This window comes from Chinchilla lanigera, unplaced genomic scaffold (genome assembly GCF_000276665.1).
Source record: "Chinchilla lanigera isolate Chin_1 unplaced genomic scaffold, ChiLan1.0 scaffold00060, whole genome shotgun sequence".
Taxonomy (NCBI): Eukaryota; Metazoa; Chordata; class Mammalia; order Rodentia; family Chinchillidae; genus Chinchilla; species Chinchilla lanigera.
In genome coordinates, this window is record NW_004955461.1 from 4,758,979 (window position 1) to 4,786,057 (window position 27,079).

Below are 27,079 nucleotides of genomic sequence, written 5' to 3' on the forward strand. Positions count from 1 at the left end.
AGCCCCGTGCCCCTCACTGCCAGGCAGAGCCTTCTTGGCACCCTGGTGGAGCAGCCTTGTGTGCCACCCCTGCCCCCACCTAGGGCTGAGGGGCTGGCAGGGTGGAAGCCTGAGCCCAGGTAATCCGCAGCTTCTTCCCTCGCAGAAGGGGGAGATGCAGGACTCAGAGGGGGGCAAACTCGGGCAGCTTGGGCACTGCAGCAGTCACGCCAACCTGACGCAACAATTAACTCTTGAAATCAGGCTGGCTGGGGCTCGGTTACCAGCAGTCACCAGCCAGAATGCAGGCTGCTGGGGCCCTCGGTGGGTTACTCAGAGGCTGCTGTTGCCACCCAGCCCCACTTCCTGCCCTGGCTCCATTTCGGGTCTGACTCCTGATTTGTTAATGGAACCAAGAAGACAGCTCCAGGCCCCAAACCCTGAAACCCCTCTCAGGCCAGATCGCAGACCCTACCTCGCATGTCCACGTCTCACTGGCCCCCTTTCCTAACAGACAAAACCCACAGAAGAGGGTGCGGGGTTAACAGCCCACTGAGCAGGCCCCAGGCTAATGATCTGTGTCCTTCCAGGCACGGATGGTGTCCGCCTCCAGGTGTGCTTGGATGTCACCTGAAGGCAGGCTGTCTCCAGGATCACTGTTCATGCTGCAAGCCCTGTGAGGACAGAGGTGACCTCCACGTCCCAGCTCTCCTCTGGGTAGGTCAAGGGCCAGGCTCATCCCCGGGATAAAGCCAAGGCTCCCTTTCCCAGGGGAGGTCTTTAGGCCCCTCCCACGCTGTCCAAGCCCCACTTCCCTTCACACAGATAAACATTTGTTGTGTAGGTTAAATTTAGAGATTTGTTTAATTGAGAAAAGAGCCCACTGTGTGAATTTCAGCCAGAGCTATAGGCAAGCACCTATGGATAAGACTCCTCTTGACATCACAGGCACGCTGATGACACGCTGAACTGCCCTATCCTAGGAGTGGGGTTCACTCCACACACACCTTGGGAGGTCTCCTGGTATGATCTTCCCATTTTACAGAAAGTAGGGTTCCAAGAAATGAAATCACCACCAACACACACCTGGGGTGGAGGGCCCCATCTGCCGGGACAGACACTGGGCTCTCTGCCTTCTCCCTAACATCTATGAAGAGCTACCTCTTTGTTTTGTTTTAATCACAGCACTAATCCATGCTCACTTAAAGAAGGCCAGAGACTTCCACTCATGTTTCCACTCTCCACACCCCCATCTCAGCAGTCTCTGAAAAGTGGGTCTCTATCTACAGGCAGGAGGACTGGCGCCTTCCAGGCCTCAGGCCCCATGTGGTTTAGCACCTCCTGTTCCACCCTGAACATCACTGACGTCAGCAGCACAGGCAAACGCAGCTTTGTGTGTGAGGCAAGGGGGCTGCACTGCACGTAGACCTCAGCAGTGGTGCAGTTTTGTAAAAATCATCCGCCCTCTCCCAGGCCCCACAGGCTGTCCTGAGGACACACATTCTTGGCTCAAGGTCACTGCGATGTTTGTATCTCATTAGTCACTGAAGGAAAAGCCTCCTGCAAGGTAGCGAGGACTCGGAGTCTGAACCTCTGGCTGCTCCTTCACTCGCTGTGGAGCAGGTCCGCAGAGACGGCAAACCAGACAAAGGCTGTCGCCTGGGTCAGCGAGGGGCCAGGCCTAAGAAGACAACCTCGGTCGGGGAAAGGTGCTATTCCCACAGTGAAGACGAGGAAACGGAGGCTCAGAGGGACTACAGTCTTCCACACAATAGAATATAATTTGACAATAAAATGCAAGTACTGACACAACATGCAGAGGACCCGTGAACACGCTGCTCAGTTAAAAGAAACCAGACGCAAGGCCACATACTGTGTAATTCCACTTATATGAAATGCCCCAAAGACAAATTTATAGAAGCAAAAAGTAGGAAACTGGCTACCTGGAGCCGGAAGGGAGAGAAGAAGGGGACACAGGGATGAACCATCAGTGGATCCAAGGAATCGTATTGGGTGATGAAATTGTTCTAAAACCGTATTATGGCCACACTGTGGCTCTCGTAATGTGATTAAAAACTACTGAATTGCACACTTGAAATCTGTAGATTCTGTGTTTTTTAAAATACACCTTGCATTTGTTTTTATTGCTGCTGTAGCAAATTATCACAAATACAGCAGTTTAAAACACTAGAGGTTAATAATCATAGAATTCTGGAGGTCAGAGTCTGGAACAGATTCCCACAGGCTGAAACCCACATACCAGCAGGACGAGCCTTCCTCTGGAGCAGAGTCTAGGGGAGACCTCGCTCGCCCCATGCCTTGGGCCCCGCTTGGTGGTTGCCACCCATCCCTGGCCCCTGCTCCAAAGTCGGCCGCACAGCATCGTCAGCACTCTGTCTGTGGCCTTCTGTTTGTATCAGCACATCTTCTCTGCCTCGAGCCCTCCTGCCTTCCTCCTCTGAGGACCCTTGTGACCACAGTGAGCACCCATATAATACAGGGTAACTCCATCTCGGGAACCTTTTGGCGTGGAAGGCACTGTATTCACTGGGTCGGGGTGGACATCATTTTCTGCCAGCCTCAATGAGACTGTTATAAAAGCACAGGACGAGCAGAGCAGGCTGCAACCAGCAGGCAAGCACAGAGGCCACACGCAGGGGCCTGGGAGCCTGTTCTGGCCCCACCTGAAGCACTGAAAGGGTCCTTTCCATTTTGGTTTCTGGGCCAGGGGAGAAAGTGAGAGGGAAAATGGTAAACCCCGACAGGAGATCCTGAATATCCGGATACCTGCCAGTTCCAGGTGCGGGAGGAAGGAGGGGTTTTTGCTGCCACCGACTTGAGCCCCCTCACCTATACTGTTTTCAATTCTAAGGAACAAAGAGAAGTTCTCAGCATACGCAGATCTAAATCTCCTGGTATTCTTGACATTTCCATTTCACTGATTATTTTACAAGAACTCAAATTAAGCAGGGCATGGGGGCACACTCTGGGAGACCACAGCAGGGAGACTGCAAGTTGCAGTCTGGCCTGGGCAACTTAGCAGGACCCTGTCTCATAAGAAAAGATGGGAAGTGTTATGATTTGTGTCTAGATGTCCCCACAAAGCCTTGTGCAGTCATGGGGCAGGCTTCTAGAGTTTGTAATTGATTCCTGTTCCAGTGCTGGGATTATGGGTATTAGTGTTATATCTGCCCTAGGGCGGGTAGCCTGCATACAGTATAGGGGAGGGAAAGAGGCTTGCATGTTCTGTGCTTACCCCTTTTCATCCTGTTGCTTTTGCTATCTTCTGCTGCCTAGAACTGTTGCCCTTTGCCATGTGCCACTCTGCCTTGGAGCCAGCTGATTATCGACTGAAACCTCCATAAACTGTGAGCTAAATAAACCTTTCCTTCCTTAATTCTGGGTGCCAAGTATTTTGTCTCAGCAATGAGAGAAAAGTAACCAAGGCAGGAAGTGTAGTTCAGTGCAAAGGCCCTGGGTTCAATCCCCAATGCTGCCACAAGAAAAATTAAGTGAGTCCTTAGACAGCTGGGTTGTGGTGGCACCTAACTCAGTATGTAACGGGTCACTCTGCCCACCCCCCCCTCCCCCACCACAGGGACGGGGTGCACCAAGCACCCGGTCAGGCTCATCAAAGCAGCAGAAACAGGTACCGGAACTCTTGGCTCTACTCAGAGGCCTGACGTCCTTTGAAGCCACATCTTCCTGGGACAGCAACACTGCCCCAGCCTGGGTGCCTCTTGCCTCGGCCTCCTCCATTTCAGGGCCCTTCCCAGTCTATGAAGCTGGCGTTCTCTTCCCAGTTTCTTCCACCAGGCTGTGCTGTCCCTGGTGCCCAGCACAGTGTGGAGCCCATGTCCATAAACACCCAGGGGAAAGACTCTCTGGCTATGTGGTGGCTGTGAGTTATGTACTCAAGGACATTTTCACCTGAAACATGGCGCATGCACACACACACACACATATACACACACGTTTTATATATGACACACAGTAGGTGTTCAGTAAATGTTCTTCATAGTATGCATAGCATTTACAGCTACTCACGAGGCTGAAGCGGGAGAATCACAAGTTTCAGAACACCCTAGGCAACTCAGTGAGACCCTGTCTCTAGATAAATAAAAAGGATGTGGCTATAGGTCAGTGGTAGAGCTCCCCTGGGTTCAATCTTCAGCACCAACAATTGATAATAATAATAATTAATAATAATAATACACATCTACCTATGGGTGCACACATGCACAAATGAATGAACGATACAGAGCACAACAGGGTTTGAAGGCAGAAAGGCTGAGGAGTCGAAGTGCGATCACTACGTCTTCTTGTCTTCCACTGTATCCCTGGGCCCTAGCAGGGTCTACCTGGCACTCAGTATGTGCTCAGTAAACATCAGCCAAACGGATGGACAGCCAGGCTAGTTTCATGCAACAAACACCTACAGAGCACGAAGCTTTGCACTTAGAAGCGGCAGGCGCGGTGACACGCTCGGGAGAGTGAACAAGAGGCAGGTGTGGTCTCCGCCGGGGTGGGGGAAGAGCACCCAGACAGGCTGCAAACTGCACACACTCCATAAAATCTACGGAGGATTCGGCAGGGGCGAGGCAGGTGAGGAGATGGAGCGCAGGTCCCTGTAGTGACCCACAAGGAAGACTGCTGGGGGACAGCTGGGTCGGAGCCTGCTTTGCAAAGCCCAGGGTGCAACGGTGCGCTCGGAGGAAGACAGGGGCCACAGACTTTTTTGTTCAGTTTTGAAATGAAAACAGGAAGCAGTGAGGGTTTTAAGCGGGGGTGGGGGTGGGGGGTGACCTGCCCAGCATTGCTAAAAGACACAGCGCAGCATGAAGGGTGAGGGGAGCGGGAGAAACGTCCCCTCTGCACCTTGCCCGCTTGTCAGAGCCAGAAACCATCCCACGGGCCCCAAGCCTCCCTCAGGAACACACAGGACTGGCCGTCACTAAACACGCAGTCTGCACAGCTGCTTGACGCGCACCTTCTGGGACAGGCGCCGTGAGAAATGCTGGAGACACCGAGACAAAGCACACCAGCCTTGTCCCCCCAGAGCCGAGTCCCTGCATCCCTGATCACCTTGAGGCACCTCGAACACCAGCTTCCGGGAAGGCCCAGAGCTCCAGGCTGCTCCTCCTCCCTCCCTTGGTTGTCGTTTACTTGTTTACACCATGTCTCCTTCCAGAGAGATCTGAGACAGCTTACAACAGGAAACAGTCCGGAGGGCTTCAACCAGAAGACTTAAGCATCCGTGGAAAGACGGACGGCACACGAGGGGTGGTCCCCACCGCACTGAGCTTCCCGGCAGACAGGGCAGAGAATCACAGGTCAGAGGAGCACAGCCTCTCCTCCACAGCACTGTCCCCTGCTGTCCTTCAAGCAAGAGCCATGAGCAGGGTCGGCTTGGGCGCGCAAGGCCAACAGGCGCCTGATTCACCCTCCTGGACCGGGGCCCTGGGAGCGGCCTGCCAACCACCTGGCTCACAGCTCACACACTCCTGTCAGTCCCCTCCACTCCCGCTCTGCCCAGGAGCCAGCCGCAGGGCCTCACAAGTCCCACAGTCTGCTCCCCGTGTGCCTCGCCTGCCCCACAACACCACAGAGGGGACTTTCTAGTATCTGTGACCCCCCGGCCTCACCTCTCTGCAAATAATCCTCCCCTGAGGGGCCTCGTCCACCTCTTCACCGAGGAGCAGCTACAAGCTGCTTCAGATCTCCCTCCAGGCTGCGCCAGTCTGACATAAGGCACAGGATCTGGATGGGGGTTTTTTCACTATTTTTTTTCGTTTTTGTTTTTTTTAAAAGGATAAAAAATTCAAAACAAGATAATAGGAAGGTAACGATGGTTAATATATTCTGCACTATTATCTTTAAATTAGTTACTCAGAGCACAAGATATTGGCATTTAATTGTCCAAACAATATTAGCACAAACCTTTCTTTTCAATGAACTAAGAGAAATTAGTGGTATAACTCTCTCAACTATCATATATATATTTTTTCCCTTTTTTTCTCCTTTCCCTCATCTGTTTCTCTTTCTTTTTAAATAGTTTCTTCCCATTTTACAGTATCTATTGTACATTTTAGATCTTATTTACTCTTTCACCTCCTCACACTAGGGAGACAATATGATGCTTACACATATGTGTCTGGTTTTTTCACGTCTAAGTATGGTCTCAAATTGCATCCATTTACCTATCAGTTTCCAGTTTATTCTTCTTTATGGTTGAGTAGTATTCCACTATATAAAAAGGCCATACCTTTTTTATCCATTCTTCAGCTGATGGGCCTTTGGGTTGTTTCCAAGATTTAGCTATCACAAATTCTATTGCTATAAACATGGGTGCACATATATGGCTGTGGTATGATGTTTTTAATTCTTCTGGGAAGATGCTCAGAAGGGGAACAGCTGGGTCAAATGGAACCTCTAATCCTAATTTTTTGAGAAATCACCACACTGATTTCCACACTAGTTGCACCAGTCTACATCCCATCAACAGTGGAGAAGGGTTGCTTTCTCTCTGCAGCACCACCAATATTTGTTATTGGTTGATTTCTTGGTAATACCTATTCTTTCCTGGGTGAGATGGAATCTCAGTGTTGTTTTAATATGCTATCTTGAATGACCAGTGATGTTGAACCTTTTTTCATATATTTATTTGTTGTTTGTATTTCTTCACCTGAGAAGTGTGTATTCACCTCAGATGTCCATTTTTGGATTGAGTCTTTAAATTTGGGACGTCTGATATCTTTGAGTTCTTTTTATGTTCTGATAGTAATGCTTTGTCTGAGGAACAGATGGCAAACATTCCCCCCTCCAACAATATGGGTTGTCTCTTCACTCTGTGGGTGGTTTGTCTTTCTGTGCAAAAAAAGCTTTTTAATAAGATGAGATCCCAGTTGTTGATTCTTTGTGATAGTGCCTGTGTAACTGCAGTTTTATTCATAAAGTCTTTGCCTACACAAATGTCTTCAAGAGTTTTATCTATTCTATCTTCCAGTGGATTTAATGTTTCTGTTTTAATATTTAGATCTTTGGTCCATTTCAAATTTAGTTTAGTGCATGGGGAAAGATATGGGTCCAATTTTAATCTTTGGCATGTGCAGAGCCAGGTTTTCCAGCACCATTTATTAGAGAGGCTATCTTTCCTCCAGTGAATGTGTTTGGCACCTTTGTCAAAGATAAGGTGGCTGAGTGTGTCTGGAGTTGTTTCTGCATCTTCTAATCTGTTCCATTGATCCTCGGTCCCTTTTGTTTTGTTTTGCCAGTACCACGCTGTTTTTATAACAGTAGCTTTATAGTATAATTTCAAGTGAGGGATTGTGATGTCCCCTGCCATGCTTTTGTTGCCCAGAACTGCCTTTGCTATTCTACGTCTCTTCTGGTTCCAAATTAATTTTAGGATTGTTTTCTCTAATTCTGTGAGACATGTTGAGTTTTGATGGAATAGCACTAAATCTGTGTAAAAGTTTTGGAAGTATACCCATTTTCACTATATTGGTTCTTCCTACCCAAGAGCAAGGAATAATTTTCTATTTTCTGATATCCTCTTCAATCTCCTTTTTTACAGTACTGCAGCTCTCAATGTAGAGGTCTTTTACATCTTTCATTAGATTGATTCCTAGGTATTTCATTGTTTTGGATGCTATTGTGAAAGGTGTTATTTCCCTAATTTTTCTCTCAGTGAGTTTGTTGTTTGTATATAGGAAGGCTATTGATTTTTGAGAGTTGACTTGTACCTGGCTATGCTACTGAATTCGCTTATTAAATCTAACAGTTTTTTAGTGGTGTTTTTGGGGTCTTCTGTGTAGACTATCATGTCATCTGCAAATAATGATAAATTAACTTCTTCCTTTCCTATTCTTATTCCTCTTATTTCTTTCTCTTGTCTAATTGCTCTGGCTGAAGTTTCCAGGACTATGTAGAATAAGAGTGGAGACACTGGACATCCTTGCCTTGCTCCTGACAGAGTGAAAGCTTTCAGTTTTTGTCCATTTATTACTATGTTGGCTGTTGGTTTGTCATAGATGACTTCCATCAGATTGAGATAAAGACCATCTATTCCAATTTTTTTGTAGGGTTTTTATCATGAATGAGTGCTGGACTTTGTCAAAAGCTTCTTCAGCATCTATTGAGATGATCATATGACTTTTGTCCTTGAGTCTGTTAATATGGTGTGTTACATTTATTGATTTACATATGTTGAACCATCCCCGCACATCCCTGAGATAAATCTTACTTAGTTATGGTGTATAATCATCTTAATCATTTGCTGCATTCTGTTTGCCAATATCTCATTGAGGATTTTTGCATCTATGTTCATTAGGGAGATTGGCCTGCAATTCTCTTCCTTAGTTGGGTCCTTCTCCAGTTTTGGTATGAGGGTAATGCTTGCTTCCAGGAATGAATGTGGGAGTATTGCTTCCCTTTCAATTTCATTAGAGAGTTTGAGACATAGTGATGTTAGGTCTTCTCTAAATTTCTAGTACAATTCAGCAGTGAATCCATCAGGGCCTTGGCTTTTCTTTGTTGGGAGGTTCTTATTACATCTTTAATTTCATTGATTGATATTGATTTATTGAGGATTTTCATATCTTCTTGATTCAGCTCTGGTAATTCAAATGTATCTGCAAATCTGTCCATTTCTTCTGCATTTTCCATCTCATTAGAGTACAAGTTTTCAAAGTAAGTGTAGATCATCTTCTGGGTTTCCATAGGGTCTATTGTGATTTCACCCTTTTCATTCCTGATTGCCTGGATTTGAGTCTTTTCTTTCCTTTTTTGTATAAAGTTGGGTAAGTGTTTGTAGATCTTATTTAATCTTTCAAAGAACCAACTCTTCAATTCATTGTTTCTTTGTATTATTTCCTTAGTCTCCAATGTGTTAATTTCTGCTCTGATCTTTTAATTTCCTCCCTCATATGAGCTTTTGGCTTAGGCTGCTCTTTTTCTAGAAGTTTGGGGTTCACTATTAAGTTGTTTATTTGCACTTGCTCTGTTTTCCTGATATGGGTATTCACTGCTATAAATTTCCCTCTTAGGACTGCTTTCATTGTGTCCCTTAAGTTCCAGTATGTTGTATTGATACTATCATTTAATTGTAGAAACTGTCTCATTTCTTCTTTATTTTCATCTGTAACCCATTGGTTGTTCAGGAGGGTACTATTTAATTTCCATGTGTTCATGAAGTTCTTGTGGTTTCTTTTGCCATTGATTTCCAACTTCATTCTCTATGGTTTGGCATGGGATAATTTCAATTCCCTTACATTTACTTAAGCTTGTTCTATGAGATAGTATGCAGTCTATTTTGGAGAATGTCCCATGTGCAGCTAAGAAGAAAGTACATTCTGATGTTGTCGGTGGAATACTCTGTAGACATCTATTAAGTCCATTTGTTCAAAAGTTTGGTTCAGTTCTAATATTTCATCGTTAACTTTTTGTCTAATTGATCTGTCTTTCTGTGGCAGTGTGGTATCGAGATCCCCTAATACAATTGTATTAGTGCTTATTTGATTTTTCATGTCCATTAGTATTTGTTCTATATAGTTCATGCTATAACAGTAACATCAATCACAGTCTGGAAAATGACTAACTGAGGCAACCATTAGTTTGCCACTTTTAACTACATGAACTAGAGTTGTGGTTATAAAACAGACTAGAAAATTATATGCAGCATATAAATCCTTAATATGTCAATTTTTCCCTCAGGTGTTAAAATTTAAAAGGGGTTAGGGAAAAAGTAGAGAGGTAGTAGAAGAAGGGATTAGAAGTAAGGCTGGAGGACAAAGGGGATCACGCTAACTTTGGGAAATGGTGCAGAGGACTGGAAAGAAAAATGGAAGAAATAAAAAGAACAGAAGAGAACACCACCCTCTAAAAAGCTAGAGATCACGTTGACACTCATATAAAAACAAGATCAAACAATGAAGGAGAAAAAAACAAAAACAAAACCACCACCATCACCATAATAACACATAAACAAAAGCGAAGTGGGGGAGCCACTTCCAGGTACATCTCTGCTGTCACTGGCACAAAACATGTGGAGACAGAGTCCTGATCCATGCTGACTTATCCCAGCAAGTCAGCAGTAGCTTTGGGGCAGGGGTGAGTCTGCACCTTCTGCCCCAGACCAGACTCATTTGACCTGCAGCCATCAGCACACCTTCCATGGGCCTGAGCCCAGCTTGGAGCAGCTATATGGAGCCTGTAGCCACTCTGAGCTCTGAGCTCAGCTGGCCTCTCTCCAAGATGGCTCCTGGCCAACTGCTCTCTGGTGCAGGATAACTGAGCCCTCAGCACTCACCACAAGCTCATGCAGTCCTTCCTGTCCACTGCACCCCTCCACTGCTGTGTCTCACAATGGAAGCCTCTGGGGTCACCAGCAGTCACTGTGTGTCTGCAGGTTAGAATTGCTCCTCTTGAGCAGTGAGTCCCGTCTCAGAGAGAAGATGCCACCAGCTTCCTCCTTCTTTTTCGTTGAAGTTTCTGTCTTCACTCTCTCCATGGACTTCAATTTTCACCTCAGATCCTTCCTGGGTCCAGGGGTCCCACTTCTCTCCCTCTTGTCTTCCTCACATCACTACAGTCCAGCACCTGGATGGCAACACTCAGAGAGGATCTTTCTCCACTGCCTACCACTCTGCCATCTTGGTGCCTCCCCAACCTCTGGTCTTAATCACTGTCAGTGAACAGCTCAAGGAAAAGGGAACCCAAACCTAAGCCAGTCAGCGTGCAGTGTGCACCTTCCTGGGGACTGAGTGTATGCGTGACCAAGCTGGTCTAATAGGAACTGAGGCAAAGGAGTGGTTATGAATCCCGGAACTGCTGCAGCCACCTTATCACCAGAAGACAGGCAGTATGAAGAAAAAGCTCACACAAGAGAGTAGTAAAGAAATGTGCCAGGGCCCATATCACGCCTAACTGAAGCCTGCCTACTTTTGTGTATCTCAAGCATACACCTTCATAGGAATTTCCTTTCCTAAGTAAGCCAGCATGAGGCATGAGCTGCATTGAATATAACATCAGTATGGAGTACAAACTCCTCAGCATCGCGTGCAGCAGGGTCACCAAACAGATAGGGCCAACTGCCTGTTTCTGTAAATAAAGTTTTGTTAGAATACAGCCACACAGATTTACTGATGGGCTGTCTGGGCCGCTGGGGGTCATACCAACAGAGCAGGTGTGAGTCTTGAGGCCAGCGAAGCCGGAAGAGGGAGGGGCTCCTTTCAACTTTACAAAATGGCCGGCAGATTCCCGGCAGAGGCCCTGCACTGTGGCTCTGCCTTCCCTTCCTGTTTGACCCCGCAGCCCTTTGCGGCTCAGGTTGGTCATGCTGAGCCCCCCGGCAGGAAGGCCCCCTCACTGCCCATGTGCCTTGTAAGCTCCCTGTCTCACTCGGACCTCAGGCAGGGAACAGCTCTCTGTGAGGGTCCTGGTCAGGGTAGGAGTCCCAGCACGACCACAGCACCTCCGCTCACCCACATTGCCCCACGTGGGCCAGAATCACCCACCTAGGGCCCATCTCCACTTCAGGACCGCAAGCTATTTAGAGGCCAGGAAAATCACCACGTGTTGAACTGTCAAGCCCCTAAAGGATGCACACTGAAGGTGCAACCTCCAACACCGCAGAAAGGAGCTCAGTAGATGCAGAAAGCTGAGATGAGGTGACAGTGGAGCACTGTGAGTCCTGCTCCAACATGACCAGTGCCCTTCAACGAGACGGGAAGATGCGGAGAGCGACCCAGGAGCACGAAGGCAGACAAAGGGTGATGCGACCCCATGCCAAGCAACGCCAAAGGTTGCTGGCAAACAGCAGAAGCCAGGAGCAGATTCTCCCTTACAGCCCTCCGGAGCAAGCAGCCCAGCAGACAGGGAGTGGACTCCAGCCTCCAGAACTGACAGACCGGCGCCGCCCGGTCTGAGCTCCCTCGTGGGAGGCACTTTGTTACAGGGGTTCTAGGAAACAAATTCGGCCTGTCTCTGAGCCCAGGGCCCAGCCCGGAGCCTGGCACACAGTGGGCAGCTCAATGACCACTGAACTGGCTCGCAATGGGCAGGGTTCTCAGGGAGTGGGTGAACATCTACCTCCCGAATATGGAGCTGGGGGAAAGAGCGGCGCCCAGAGCCACTCTGCTTTTCACATGTCGCCGAGGCCCATAGCAGGGACCAGGCACTGCACTGCGGCCTTGGTGGCTCACGCAATCAGGGCTACTGACAGGAGAGCACAGAAACCCGCCAGGGTGGCTTTTAGAAAAAAAGACACTGGGCGCAAAGGTAATGGGACACTCCCCAAACCAACAGGCCAGCTGGAGCGCTGCTCTTGGAGAGAGGATGGCGGAAGCCTGAGCGCAGGGAAGACGTGGCCAGGGCCAGGCTGAAGATCTCCACCAGGGACCCTGCCACCTCCCCAGGCTTGGGCCACACTCCCTCTCCTGGCTCCTGCCTCTTGGGGCACAACCTGGGACTGTGAGCCACCTCCGCTTCCTGGGGACAGTAGGCCATACAAAGGCTCTCCGAACAGAATGGAGGGGAAGATGCTGGGTAACCCAAATATAAAAGCAGCCTGAGCCAGGCATGGGGAGCACATCTGTAATTCTAGCACTGAGGAAGCTGAGGCAGGAGAATCGCTGTAAGTCTGAGGTCAGCCTAAGCTACCTAGTGAGTTTGAGGTCAGCCTGAACTAAACAGTAAGACCCTGTCTCCAAAAAAATGAATGAATGAATGAATGAATATAGTCTGATATACACCAAACCACCAGACTATGCACTAGTAAGCGCAGGTCCCTGAGCCCTCTGTTACCATCACTGGGCCAGCAGGCGCCAGGGTGGAGGAAGTTGCATCCCCATAGCCCTGGAGCCACGCAGAAACAAAGGAAGTATTTCTTCACCGCTCAATACTGAGCAAGCACGAAGCGGAATTTCAAGTATCTGCTATTGCAAAACACCTCAAATAATAACAAAAGGTCATTTCTAAAAACACCTTTCGCCTGGGCCCAAGCAGCCATGGGCCTCATGTCCCTGTGGGTAACTTAAGAGCCACGACCTGCAGTTGGTTCACTCACTCGTTCCTTCCTTCACACCACAGATGCTCCGGAGACACAAGCGCCAGGCCGGGGCGGCTACTGGGCTTTCAGAGATGGGCCCCTGTCCCTGATCTCAGAAACTCAGCCGGCGGGGGGAGGCCGATAAAGAGCATCATTTGGGGCTGGTAACTAGAGTGCAGGGCTAGGGGTCAGGAATGTAAACTGTGCCCCAGACTCGTTGACCATGTGCTGAAGCCACCCCATTTCTCCATATACCTCCCCTTCCCGAGAGTCGCCTCCCGAGGAGCCGCAGTCCCAGAACAGTGGTCCAGAGGACGAGGCCGGGTGCCCAAGTCTGGGTCCTGGCAGGAAAGACTGTTGACTACCGCGTCAGCTACGAAGCCCTAGGCCGTCTGCACCCCTGGGTTGGGGTCCAGAAGTGGGGCTGGCCCATCACCCAGTGGGCTATGTTGTGCTCCAGGGCAGCAAGTGGTCCTCCGAAAACCAGGGATGGACAAAGGATTACAAGTTCGAGCCCAGCCTGGGCAATGTAGCAAGACCCTATCTCAAAATTTAAAAACAGCAACGAGAAAAAGGTCTGCGAAGGCCCTGGCTTCAACGCCTGGTGCTGCAAACAGCAAAGGCGAACTGGAAATGGGCACAGGCGACTGGGGGCTCCTGCTCCACCCTCCACAAGTCACAAAACCGACACCACCCCGCCACATGTCCCAGCCTGTGAAGCACGCGCAGTCACTCGTCACGCACTCGCTGACCTCCTGTCTTGTGTGAGGCACTGAGTTCAGGGCCAGCAAGCTAAGGGGTCGTCATGCACAGCTCCCACTCTGCAGATGCCACCTCCTCCAGGAAGTTCTCCTCCATCTCCCAGGCCGGGCTCCACACCTGCGGGCCCCTGAAGCCCCACAGCCATACACCAGTGATGGCAAACCTTTCAGAGACCGAGTGCCAAACTGCAACCCCATACCCACTTACTTATCACACAGTGCCAGCACTGCAATTCAGCCTGAATACTGAAGTTTTAGTTTAGAAACGAACAACTGATACATTAATATCTTTTGCCTTAAAAGAAAGCAAATAACACACATGCCATAGGTTCCTGCCCTATGCCACAATGTCTGAACCATCACTGAGCCCGACCCTCGGGCTGAGGTGGAGAAAGGGCTCCTTGATCTCATAGACCACTGTGTCCCCAGGGGCTATGGGTGCCAGGCACACAGAGGGAAAGTAAGGAGGTTATGCAGCACAGAGATCAAGAGGAAAGGTAAGAACTCGGCGTGATTCTTCCTCACTCAGTTTATGGACAAGGAACCCTGTCTCAGCTTGGGCAGGTTTAGCAGGATGTTCCTGCTAGTAAAACCAGCTGGGTCTCCATCCCTCTCCAGGGCAGTTTCCAAACTGACACTGTATCACAGCCAGTTTTAATGTCCCTCTGCCCAAGGACCACAACTGCCAATTTAATGAAGGGACCTTATGCATTCTCGATTCCCCCTGGGGTATGTTTTAAAGATACCCTGAAGATAGAACCCCACAGTGAAGAACAAAGCCGGAGTCCGAATGATGGGCCGGCACCGTTATCCCTTACATGAATGCGCAGTGAGCTTATGGCAGGCTGTGCTCTAGAGCAAGAGAGGCAGAAGTGATCACAGGCAAACACAGCTGCCCGGAGGTCTCACCACCGCATGGTGCTAGCAGGGTGTCCTTTGCTGAATGAATGAAGTGTAGGCCTATGGCAGGTTGCTTACTCAAGGCGTGACTTGAGCTGCCTCCCGTACCCCAGGGCTACTGGGGATCAGAGACCACACACACTACACCCCAGGCCACTGCCTTATTGACCCAGGGACCCCTCGTCTGGGTTCCCCTCCTTTCAGCACCCACAGCACAAGAGGTAAAGGTAGACTCTGCCTCCTCCTCCAGCCACTGCTGTCTTTCTAATGAAAGTCCAGGATTTGTGTTTATTCGGGGTCGCTAAAAAAAAGTCCTCCTTGGGGCTGGGGATGTGGCTCAGTGGTAGAGCTCTTGCCTTGCATGCCCAAGGCCCTTGGTTCGATCCCCAGCACCATATACATAAAAGAACCAACAATAATAAAAAATAAATAAATATTTTTTAAAAAGTCCTCAAAAAAGTTTGCAAGCAGAGCAGATGAAATGCGGGTAAGGACGGGCTCACGGCATCAGGGCAGATGCCTGGAGTTTTCAGCTGTGCCTGTGATCAAACACAACTAGCACGCGGCTGGTCCAAGGCCCAGGTGTACAAGCATGCAGAGCTTGGGTTCCCCGGGGAAGATGGAAACCAGAACTTCCTGAAGAATTAACTGCTCCCTGGCAGGAGACCCGTGCGAACATCCTCAGCTCTGGGCTGGAGAATCACCATGCAGCTAACGTGGCTTCCCCGCCCCTCCTGCCACGGTGGGGTTGCAATTCGTGGAGACAGCACACAGAAACACAGCGGTGTGCAGCAGGGACAGGGGCAGGCTGTAGGGGAAGAACCTGTGCTCAGACTGAGGGACCTGAAGAATGGTCAGTAGCTGAGACCCCGCTGCCACAACAGTGACTGTCCTTTGGGCCTCCAGAGCTCAGGCTCCTCCGTGCCTTACTCTGAGCAGGAAGGGGGCGGGGGAGCACCTCTGTGCCCAACCAGGGTGTGAGGCAGGCTTGAGTCCAGATGTGTGGCAAAGGCACAGGCTGCAGGGGTCCCCAAGGAAGTGGGTGATTCCCAGAGATCAAAGTGGATGGAGAGGGTGTGGTGCAGGGCTGGCCTTAATGAAATCCTAATGAACAAGTTTCCACAATTAAAGACAACAATGGGAGCATAACCAGTGGCCCCTGAAAACAATCACTGTCTTTGATGCAGTGCTGATGAAATTCCCCATCACCGCTTTCATCCGGCTCCCCCAGGAGCTGCATCAGCTCTGCTATGTCTTTAAAGAGAACCATCTTGAACATACATTTCTCCCAAGCCACTAAAGAGACCAGCCCTCCTGCCTCTGCCAGCCTCCGGCAGGCAGTGGTTCCCAGATGGTCTGTAACATCAGACAACGGTGCCCTCAAGATGCTCAGCGTGCCATGGACGGCTCACTCCTCTACAAGACCACGGTTCTCACCGACTCGGGCACTCAGCACGTCCAGCTCCTTTAGCAGGGTCTCAGTTTATTAACAGCTTTCTGGACTTCACCCCGAAACCACTCTCCTTGGACTGCCTGCCAGATGAGCACACACTGTTCCCTCTCTCTGAAATGCTGTTCCCAGCACTGGCCATCAAGATTCACTTCAAACCATCACCTTCTCTATAAAGCCTTCCCCAGCCCCTCCAGACCAAGTTTGGTTCAGCAGGCCCCGCTTGCCCTGTGCTTAGCTAGATGTGTGCGGAGGAGAAACACCCATATCCGTGATCCGCCCAGGCTCTTTTCAAAATACTCACCTGCTTGCAACTCTATTTTTTTTTTCTGGTACCAGGAATCAAACTCACAACCTTGCTCTTGCCAGGCAGGCACTGTGCCGCTGAGCTAAATCCCCAGCCCCATGATTTTTTTTGTTTGTTTGTTTTTTGTTTTTTTTTTCCAGTACCAGGAATCGAACTCATGACCTTGCACTTGCCAGGCGCTGTGCTGCTGAGCTAAATCCCCAGCCCCACAACTCTATTTTAAAACCTTAACAATATTTATGATGCACAAAAAGTACTCAGAGAACATTAAACACACCTCTGGCATCCACCACTCAGCTTAAGAAATAAAATATATGGAGTAGAAAGTCTCCCGACAGCCCAATCATCACCTGCTCCCGACTCCAGTGACAGCCTTGTCCTTAGTATCGGTGCCACGCATTTCTTTACCCTCTAATGTAGAAAGGCTGCCCCTTTGGAGCGACGCGGAGCACTACTGTGCACATCTGGGCGGTTCACGCCTGGCACTACTACGGCAGCTTCTGCCCACCTCCTCCCACAGCCCAGGAGCCTGGGGAACAGCGCCTGTTCCTACAAACTTCTTACCCATCCACCCAAGCACATGGGCACACATTTCATGCTCCCACCTGGTGTTGAAAACAGGAAAAATAGCCAGGTGTGTGGCACACACCTGTAATCCCAGCACCTGGGAGGCCGAGGCAGGAGGATCACCACTGAGTTTGAGGTCAGCCTGGGTTGTATAGTGAGTTCAAGGCCAGCCTGGACTACATAGTGAGACCCTGTTTGAAAGAAAGAAGGAAGAAAGGAAAGAAAAGAAGGGAGGAAGAAAGGAAGGAAGGGAGGGAGGGAGGGAGGAAGGAAGGAAAGACGGACAGAAGGGACAAAAGCAACAGAACCACTGGGGCAAGTTTTACCTCTGAGACCCCTAGGGATCACATGGGACAGCCACATGCTGCACCTGCACCCTTCCCAACATGACCCCCATCCTAGGCCCCTGCAAGTGCCCAGGGCCCAAGTGTGACACCCCCAGGGCTGGCACAGGACACAGTGGCATTTCCTGTGGGGTCAGGCATCCACAGCACTGCGCCCAGCACCCAGCGCCCAGCAGGAGCTCCGCCTGGGCTCAGCGGGTGGGGGACTGTTGCTTGGATGCCGCCGCCAGCACCCCGGAGGAGCTGTCCTTGCAGAGCAGAGCCCTCGCCCATGGAGGACAAGCGTCTTCTCTCCTGCCCAGCCCTGCCTCTCCACTCACTGAACAACGCAGCCCCCAGGCCCCAAGCTCCCTGAAGGAGACCCAGAGACGTCACACAAAGGAAGAACTGCTTCCACGCACAGGGTGGGTGGGCGACAGTCTCAAGGCCGCCGTGAGAACAGGCCAATTAGGAGAACAGTGCCCGGCTTCAGAAGAGAGGGGATGAGGCTCCAGTAAATGCTCTTTTCACAGATGAAGCGGCGTCCTTTGATCTTCGAATTCTCTGGCAGCCTGAAGGGCAACTGCAAGGAGCCCACAGAATGGAGTTCAGCAAGAGCCAGGGCTGAGAACCAAGTCCCCACCCTGCATGCAACCTCGCGCAATCCACCTCCCTGGGGTTCATTTTTCTTAACAAAAAAAAAAAAAAAAAAAAAAAAAAAAAAAAAAAAAAAAGAAAGAAAGAAAGAAAAGAAAAAGCATCCATGCATTCGCTCTACAAACAGTCTCAGAGCAAGGCCTGCCGCGAACTTGACCTGTGGATCTGAGATGGAAAACAGTGTGGCTACGGGCACAGCGGCGAAAGCAGAACCAGGACGCGCAAGGCAGAACGAGGACGCGGCATCAGTGCAAACCAGCCGGCGGGGAGGCGCTGCCACCGTCAGACAAGCGCCTTCCTGATTCCCTCTTCTTCCTCCTTCCTCTTCTTTTTTTAAGACCCAGGACTCAGTGGTTGGGCAATGCTAAGTGGAACACAGAGCCAGGAAGCTGATCTTTCATTCAGCGCCGACCACACTCGGCTCCGCTCAGCTCAAACTTGGCCATGCGCGCTCCCGCACATCCACTCCCAGACGGCTGCCCCTGGGGCCACGCGTGCAGCAGATGACCATCGTGCTTGAGAATGGTGCGGGTGATGGCGGGAGGGAGGGCACAGGAGGGCACGGGAGGGCAGGCAGAGACAGCCACAGCCCTGGGTGCGGGGAGCTGGGCGACAGCACCTCACTGTGGCTGCGGGGTTGTTGGCCCAGGGCCTCGCGGGCGGTGGCGACACTCCGTCCTCGGAAGGATGTCTTGGGACCCCTGCCTGTGTGGGCAGGTGGCAGAGCTGGTGACACAGGCAGAGGCCCCGAGGGCTGGGGCACTGACCCTGCAGTGGTTAAGCTCTCAGAGCTGCCACTGGCTCCGCTCATCCTCAGCCTGAACCTCGCACAGCTGTTTGCTGCCTAGCGGGGCAGCAGCTGAGCTCCAACTCCCCGTGGTCCCGTGATGGCTAAATGAGATGGTACTGCACCTGACCCAGTGCCCAAACTGCAACCCAAACCCACTTATTTATCAGAGCGCCGATCTTGCCTGGTGTGCGCTGTTATCTGCTCCAGCAGACAGGGCTCTGCGTGCTCACCGCGGCACACACGCCACAGGTTTGCCATCACTGGTTACACTCCGCAGAAGCCTCACATCAGGGTCTTCTTTTGGTGCCGTCGTTCTCCATTCTCCCGGGACGCACCACAAGACACGTGTGACTCGAGGCCCTGAGCCCAGGCCTCGAGCGGCAAGTGCTGGAGGTGGACAAGGGACTGACGGACAGCGTTCCTCTCCACAGCGCCCAGGAGCAGAGAGCCCAGCACAGGCAGACCGGTCAGCAATGAGAGACCACGGCCGGGGCCAAGGTGAAACCTGGGGTGCATGGACACCGGCAAATGCCTCTTCTCGGTGCTAAGGCGCAGCCCCCTTTGCCTTCTACTCACAGAAGCCCACACACGCTCAGGAGAGGCCCTGGGTTCCGACTCCAGCGCAGCCAACCAAAAGATTAATCTTGAGTAGTAAGATTAAAAAAAAATTGTGGTACTGAGAATCAAACCTAGGGGCGCCTCTACCACAGAGCTACATACACTTCCACCCCCTTTTTATTTTTTATTTTGAGACAGGTTGCCCAGGCAGCACCTGAACTTGCGATCCTCCTGCCTCAGCCTCCCAAATGGCAGATACACAGGTGTTCACCAACATGCCCAATTAAGATAAATATTTTCAAAGATGACATTTCAATTGCACTTACAGGAGAAAATTCATGCACCCATTCATCACACATAGACTTAGCACCTCTGAAGCACAGGTACCTTTTGGTATTTTGTATTTCCCTTTTAAAAAAAAAATGCTGCAGAGCTTCGAGATGGATCCTTTCCACGACACAGGCAAGGCAGTCAAGTGGGCAACCTCACGGTCACGGAACTGAGAGGAAAGAGCATTGTCAACACAGAGGTACCTGGGTTCACGAACTCCATTCTTCCCACGATTCTGCTTTCAAACCGAACTGGACGAGAACCAAGTCAGATTTCCCCACAAGGTCAACACTGAACGTAACCACTGAATTTGAACCCAAACAGAAAGTACCTAGCTACTGTCCCAGCTACTTGCGAGGCTGAGGCAGGAAGACTGCAAGTTTGAGGCTAGCTAGTCCAGGAAACCTACCCGGACCAGAAGCTGCCTTAAAAAGAAATGTGAAGAGCACAAAGATGGAGCTCAGTGCTACAGCGAGTTCCCAACATGCATGAGACCCTGGGTTTGATCTCTGGTAATGAAGAAGAAAAGGAATCTTGACCCTTCCGCCCAGCAAGCCCAACACACCAAAGTAAGATGGGATGAGTGAAACATAGGGGAAGAAGAAACATGCACACAGAGCGCGCTGGCAAGTCCACACACAGAAAACCGGGCAGGGCCACTCGGCACAGAGGTACAAATCCTACAGCCACTCTCTCAACTCCACCGTGAGCAGCAGAGACCCAGTTTCCCTCCCAAATTCCACTACTCAACGCACAGGCCTCTGGGCCCTTCTTTCTCTTGAGGGGTCCCTATAGGCAGAGTAATGCAGGCCATACACTGTGCCATAAAGCCCAGCACGTGCACATCCAGAGGCGCGTTTTTTGCATGAGTTCGTTTCACGTTGAATTCGCCCCACGTCTCACTGCACAAACCAGCCCAGTCATCTCTCCAGAGGCGTCGGTCCTGAGCTTCCCGGCCTGCAAACCAGCCGTGAACAGCTCTGCAGGGAGGCTGAGGACACCCACCCTGCTGCTGCAGGGCCTAGGCAGATCCGTGGCCACTCCTGCTCAGCGGCTGCACGTGGAGACCTTCAGTCAGGCTCGAGCGTGGTCAGTACAGCAGGACACTGGGACAGGCCTGGGACTCTGCATTCCAGCTCCCAGCCCATCGGTCTGTCAGTTTTCTCAGTTCTTTTTTTTTTTTTTAATCTGTACTACCAGCCTCACAGAGACACCACGACAGGGAAATGAAAGAGGGAAAGGAAGCAGCGCACTGTTCATGCTCCCTCAGGGAAAGTTATTACTACAAAACAGACAAAGCACCAAAGTCATGAAACCCACAACATGAGGCTGCTACAGGGTAGGACAGGGCTTTGGCCTGGCCCTAAGTGCCTGCCCAGAGGTCTGCAAGTGCTTCCTGACCCCGCCACTTCTGCCCCCCTTTAATCCATGTCCTTCCTGGTGCGCCCCATGAGCAGGTCCAGCTCTGGAGTGAGGGACACAGCCCAGAGGGGCTACCTGGGTCAGGCAGGAGAAACAAACGCCAGCTCTGTCCTTCTCTGCGCTGCTCAGGTTCTTCCAGGACCGGTGGGGCGGGCATGGGACACACTGCTCACTTCCCAGAGGACCCACCCACGGCCCAGCACAGAGCACCACAGATTCACTCACTACTGCCACACGGCAAGATGGAACCCCTCCTCCACCACAAAGGGAGCTGAGGGCTAACACAGTGGGTTCAGGAATGACTAACAGACCACTTTTTGTAACACACAGCAGTCTCCACTTGGTGCTTTTCATTGAAAGCCCGTTTGATCTGGGTGCACACCACTGGCCTCTGGGCCTCCCGGGCACAGAGCAGTAGATAAAACCAGAGTTCACAGGGAGCAGAGCAGACAGTTGAGGATGTTATTGCCCAAGTTTCACTTCCTCGTCGTTCTCTTGCTCTCCTTCACTGTGGTTCTGACCGAAGCCGGGCTGGGGCGGAGACTGGCGGGAAGGTCTCCCTGCTTACGCTCCCTCCTCGAGTCCCAGGCTGGGACTGTGTGCACCAGGGCCCAAGTGACTGCACACCACCTGCTGGACGCCAGCCTAGGCCAGGCACACACGGGCCTGTTCCAATAAAGAGCCACAGCAGGCTAGAAAGCAGACACTGAGACCCAGGGGCGGCTACACAATTTGCAAGACTTTAAGGTTAGGGAGTCCGTCGAGGCCCACGCCTTTCGCCGGCCACTGGCCCTTCCAAAGGTGCTGACCACTCAGCTTTGTACCAAGCTACCACAGCATTCTCAAAGTATCTTGAAGAAACTCTCTCCTCCATCAAATTCACACCCCATCTCCGCTGGCTGGAGAGCCGTGGCCTGAAATGACCCCAGAACAGACACGGTGACCGTCCTCTGTGGGAGCTTACACAGTGTTTCCGCGAGGGGCCACACTAGGCGCTGCCGCGCGCACTGTCCCACTCAATCCTCCAAACAGCTCCAGGAGGCAGCGGACACCAGCTCTGCTTCACCCAGGACAATTCCGATTCAGTGCGCAGACGCGACTTGTTCGAGACCGCACAGGGACAGGAGGCTGGGCTGGGGTTGGGTGTAAGTCCCGGAGAGTTAACAGCGGTCAGAGCCAGAAACAGGAAAGTCCTAAAAGGGGAGTAAAGATGGGGCTTGTCTTCCTCCTGGTGCTTCAGCCCTCTCCCTCCAGAACGCACCCTCGCCATCCCTCCTCCTTGCCGATGACAGGATCTGGGCCCCTGGGAACAGGGAGCCACCAGCCCTGAAATGGCATGTGCTGCCGCGGAGCTGTTACATGTCCCATGCTGAGTCTTCTTGTCTGCTGCGGGCTTCAAGACTGAGTCCCCTGCCCAAGGTACACCAAGGGCCAAGGCATCTTTCAAGCAGCACCCACGGTCACGAAGCACGGCCAGGGGACCTCCTCCGGGTGTGAGCAGGCAGGTGCTGTGGGGTGGTGGTAAAAGCTGCGCGTGGGAGCCACAAGGCCAAGCCCCTGCCCTGATTCCGCCTCTCGACCAAGTGACTTCCTCCTCTGAGTCCCAGTTCCCTCATCTGCTTTAACAAGAGCACGAGACACTTAAGGCCTGAGACTCTGTTAGGAGGGTCCTGCTCAAGCCTTCCTCCCTCCCTTCCTCCCTCACGCCCTCCCTGGACCAGACCACGGTCACCTCCCAGACTAAAGCACCGCCGCAGATAAAGGCACCTCTCTTCCCCACCCACCCTCACTGTTGCACTGGAGCCCACACGGAAGTCTATCCCGCGCTTCCCTATTTTATCGCCTATGTTTTGCATTCTTTCCTCTGCCGCTAACAAAGCCCTAAGCTGCATTGGCCGGTCCCCAGGGATAGAGGGAGAGGGGTCAGACCGGATGACCCCAAGCTCACCCTGTTCCAAGTATGGCGCCCAAACCGGGGCCGTTAGAAATGCAGACTCTCGGCTCTGCCAAGGCCTCTGGCGGGTAAGTCAGGTTTGGGAAACACTGCTCCCAACCTACCAGCTAGAAACCTCCCAAACTGAGGGCCTCTGCAGGACTCACTAAAACACAGTCCATCATGAACCAAGAGATTCACCTTCAGAATTCGCCTCAGCAGGACCCAAAATGCACATGCCCGGGGGGATTCCAGGCACAAGTCACCAGTGGACCTCTCAAGAGTCTCAAGGAAGTCCAGGCAGCTCTCCGAATTCGGACACCTGTCCTTGTCCCTTGGATTTGGACCTTCACTCTGCCCACCCCACAAACGGTGACTGCACACCTGCCACCATCAGATGCCAACGCTGATCAGACTGGCTGCCCACCGCCCCCTCCAGGGCCTACAGCCATGCTCGGAAAGTACCCTTCGTCGTGCTCTACCCCTGCCATTTCTTCAATTTGGAAACAAAAAGGGACCTTTCCAAAACAACATTTTCAGTTTTTTAATAAGCTCTGCCATTCCTTTAATGGTTTCAGATTATCTTAAATATTTATAAAAATCACTCTCAGCAGCACTTCTTTAAGCAACTCGATTATTTACATATCTATGAACAGGACGTTCAAGGCACAGATGGCAACTAGCAACCCTTCGAGGTGAGGGGGAATCGATGGGACGGCACGCAAACCTTGTGACCCCCCGCCAACCCTGGTGAAAGCATCTTCCACTCAGCGGAGCGCTGCATGGCAGGTGGTCAACAACTGGTCTAAAGAAGTGCACTTTGCCTTCAGGAGGCTCAAGGGCTGGTTCCCAAGGGGAACCCGCAAGAAGAAGTGCAGGAAGACTGCAGGGCCTGGGCGGGGACAGGAAGTGGGCAGACCAGGGAGAAACAGACTTTCGCTGAGCACCTATATGCTGTGCACTGAACTTCCCAAGTCTCTGCAGAGCTTCAGAGTTGATCCCAACAAACTCCCCGGGGGCTACCACCATTCCTCACTTGAAAGATAAAGACAGCCTTAAGGGAGGAAAGACTCTGGCCCAAGGTCACAGAGTTAAAGAGCCGCACAGCCAGGGTGTGAACCCCAGCAGCCCCAGCCCTAAACCTATACCCTTGGTGCCCCTAGAAATAGAAAAGCCTAAATCTGAAGCATCTTTGGCTACAGAGTTGTCTCTCTCACCAATTACCCAGACTCAAAGACTCAATTCCCAGAGTTCCACCAAGCCACAGGGGCTTCACCAACTTGAGAGCCTGCGGAAGTCAAGTCTTGCGAAAGCAGGAAGGAGGGGATGAGAACGAAGGTCACAGAAAACTTGGAATGAGTGTCACAGGCACACAGAGATGACACAGAAACAGGCCAAGTGCCCCTCTACCCTGAGCTATAGGTGAAAAGCAAGATGGCAGTGACAAAGTCCTACACAAGCCCTGGCCAAGTGTCGCCCACGGGAGGGGCCCTACCTGCACGTGACTGACTTCGCTCAGCAAGGTGGCTTTCAGCGAGACAGAATAACCCAGGGAAGCAGAGCTGGGGGCGCTCCAAGCTACACTCACACAGCTGCACCCGGGACACACACCCAGGACCTATGTACACACTTTACAGATGGGAAACGGCAGCTCCAGAGCTGGAGAAACATGGTCACACACATGCAAGCAGAGGGAGGGAAAACCAGCGTGAATGTGGATCTCACTCTTAGGAGTCCAGGGAGATAGAGAGGGTCAAGAATGCTCTGCCTCTTTAGAGACAAGAAAGAGGGTTCAGAGGCTGTGGTCAGCATTAGCTAGAGAGTGCTGATTACAAATCTGAGTTTTCACCAGCACAGCACTGTCTCAGATGGTTTTGCTGGAGGTAGCCAAGTCCCAGACTGCTGAGCCACATGGATGGTGGTCTCTTCAATCAAAAAGATGGCAGTAATGCCGAGTGTGAGGCCACAGCCGACCGTACCAGTGTCCCCCGGGAGTCCCTCCTCTGGGACGCTCCCTGGGTCCTGATGTAAGAGCATCAGCACGGCTCCCCGCGGGGAGGAGCCAGAAGACAATTTCAAGGTCACCACAGGCCAGCGCCCCGACCTTGAGATGCAGACAGGCCGCACCTCATCAGGGGCAAAGCCATCGCTCTTCTTCATGCTGTCAAAAAGCAGGAGCCACGTGGCCTCGGGCGCCAAGAGACACAAAGACCACCCACCACGGAGCAGACCCTCCAAGAACGAACATCAGCCCTGCAGGTCGGGCTCAGGGGAGAGCCTGGCATCTGCCCCTCACTGGCTGTGGGTCTTGGGCAAGTCCTAGACTCTCTCCAAGTCTAGGTAAAAGAGAATAATGTCTCTACCTACAGGCACCGTGGCCACTGCATGAGATCAAACGAATGTGCACATGCTCAAACTGCAGCTCCCTGCTGCCTCTTAAAATATCAGCAGCATTCAAGACACATCTCCTGCCCCCTGCTGCCTAAGGACTCAGGGTCTGCAGAAGGTTTCGGGAGTTCACAAAGGAGAGAGGGTGGCTGTCAGACAAGCAAAATCTCTCCAAGTGAAGAGCATAAATGCATCCTGAGCCCTGATCTGCAAGGCATTTCCCAGTACAGTACCACATTCTAACCTTCTTTACGCACACACACACACACACACACACACACACACAAACATACACACACAAGGCTGCCCCTCCTATGCAAAACCCCAAAGAGGATCTAGAGCACGCAAATGACAATATGGCTCTCCAGGAAGAGCGCACAGGCCGGCTGACCACTTCTGCAAGCCCGACCGCGGGAGAAAACCCACCTCTTCCCAGCTCCCTCCACAATCACAGGAAGCAGGGCCTGGGAAATCATCCCAGCTGGCAGCGTGGCAGCCGCCTTGGCCATCATCTGGCGGTGGCAATCAAGTCGATGCCTGCTTTTTATTCCCTAGGAGTGCGATCTTCCAAGAACGGGGAGAGGGTGCTCAGAGTCAGAGTAAAGCTCCTTCCTCACCAGTCAGTACTTCCCCTGGGGGAGCTTCCTCCGGAGGGAGGGTGGAGCCCACCGAACCCAGGTGGTGAAACGTGGCTTTCTGGGGACTTGGGATGCCGGCTGCAGGGCAGGGAAACCGAGATGGCAGCGCACTGGCTCGCTTCTCCAGATTCACCAGCAGCGCGTTCATGTCACAGCCGGGACGGCGGGGCGGGGTGGGGGGGAGGCAGCTCCCTGGCTGCACAGATCCTAGACTAAGTCCTGCACTTAGTCCTGGACTAAGCAGGACCCTCGTGTCCCTGCGCCCCCTCCGGGCCAGAGAACCCATGCTCGTTTCCTCCAGGGCTAAGCCCCAGCAGCCCATTTCACAGACGCAGCCTAAGACTCACAGAAGGTTTGCGCTGGACCAAAGCCACAAAGCTGGTAAGGGGCAGGACCAAGAATCAAAGCCCGAAGCAAAGTCCATGTGACCCTCCCCTGCAGACCTCCTTTCCGTGCCCGCCGTCCCCACCCCTCCACTGCAGCAGCAGGCTGGGGATCAGACACCTCACCCCAGGGGGCCTTGGCACGGTAAAAGTCCTGGTTCCTCTTTCTTCTCACGGCGACAGAGGACACACAGGCTCCTTCCAGGCCCTCAGTGTGTGCTCGGAGCTCCCAGACAGCTCTGCAGCCGCAGGCAAGGGCACCCACCCAGTAACACTCAACTTCCATTAAAAAAAAAAAAATACAAAACCGTCTGTAATCCCAGCGCTTGGGAGGCTGAGGCAGAAGGATCACTGCGAGTTCGAGGCCAGCCTGGGCTACACAGCTCAAGGCCAGTCTGAACTACAGAGCGAGCCCCTGCCTCCAAAAAGAAGGGGCTGATGAGACTGTGAAGGGCAGGGAGGAAGTGCTCTTTAAACACAGGCTGGTGGCGGCCGCCCCAGGAGGAAGTCCCGCGGCCCGGGGAGGCTGTGCTCACCCCCCAGTTCTAGGCTCGCAGCGCCCGGCCTCCCAGCCTCGCCCGGAGTTGCGGGGGGCAGCGCGCGGCTCGGCGCGGGGTCACCTGGCTGCAGGGCGTCCGGCCCGCG

The 27,079-nt window shown here is 51.9% G+C and overlaps 1 protein-coding gene across 4 annotated transcripts in view; it reads right to left on the bottom strand.

Annotated features, from left to right (window-relative positions):
- Fam49b (family with sequence similarity 49, member B) overlaps nucleotides 1-27,079 on the bottom strand; it is a 152,400-nt gene that overhangs the window by 124,655 nt on the left and 666 nt on the right. Inside the window, exon 1 of one of the 4 annotated variants that reach the window (XM_013521325.1) lies at nucleotides 26,561-26,717. The exons of the other annotated variants lie outside the window; for them this stretch is intronic. The gene's annotated coding sequence lies outside the window, so the exon portion shown is untranslated. Of the gene's footprint in view, nucleotides 1-26,560; nucleotides 26,718-27,079 lie in introns of those variants that run through there. 4 annotated transcript variants of the gene reach the window in all.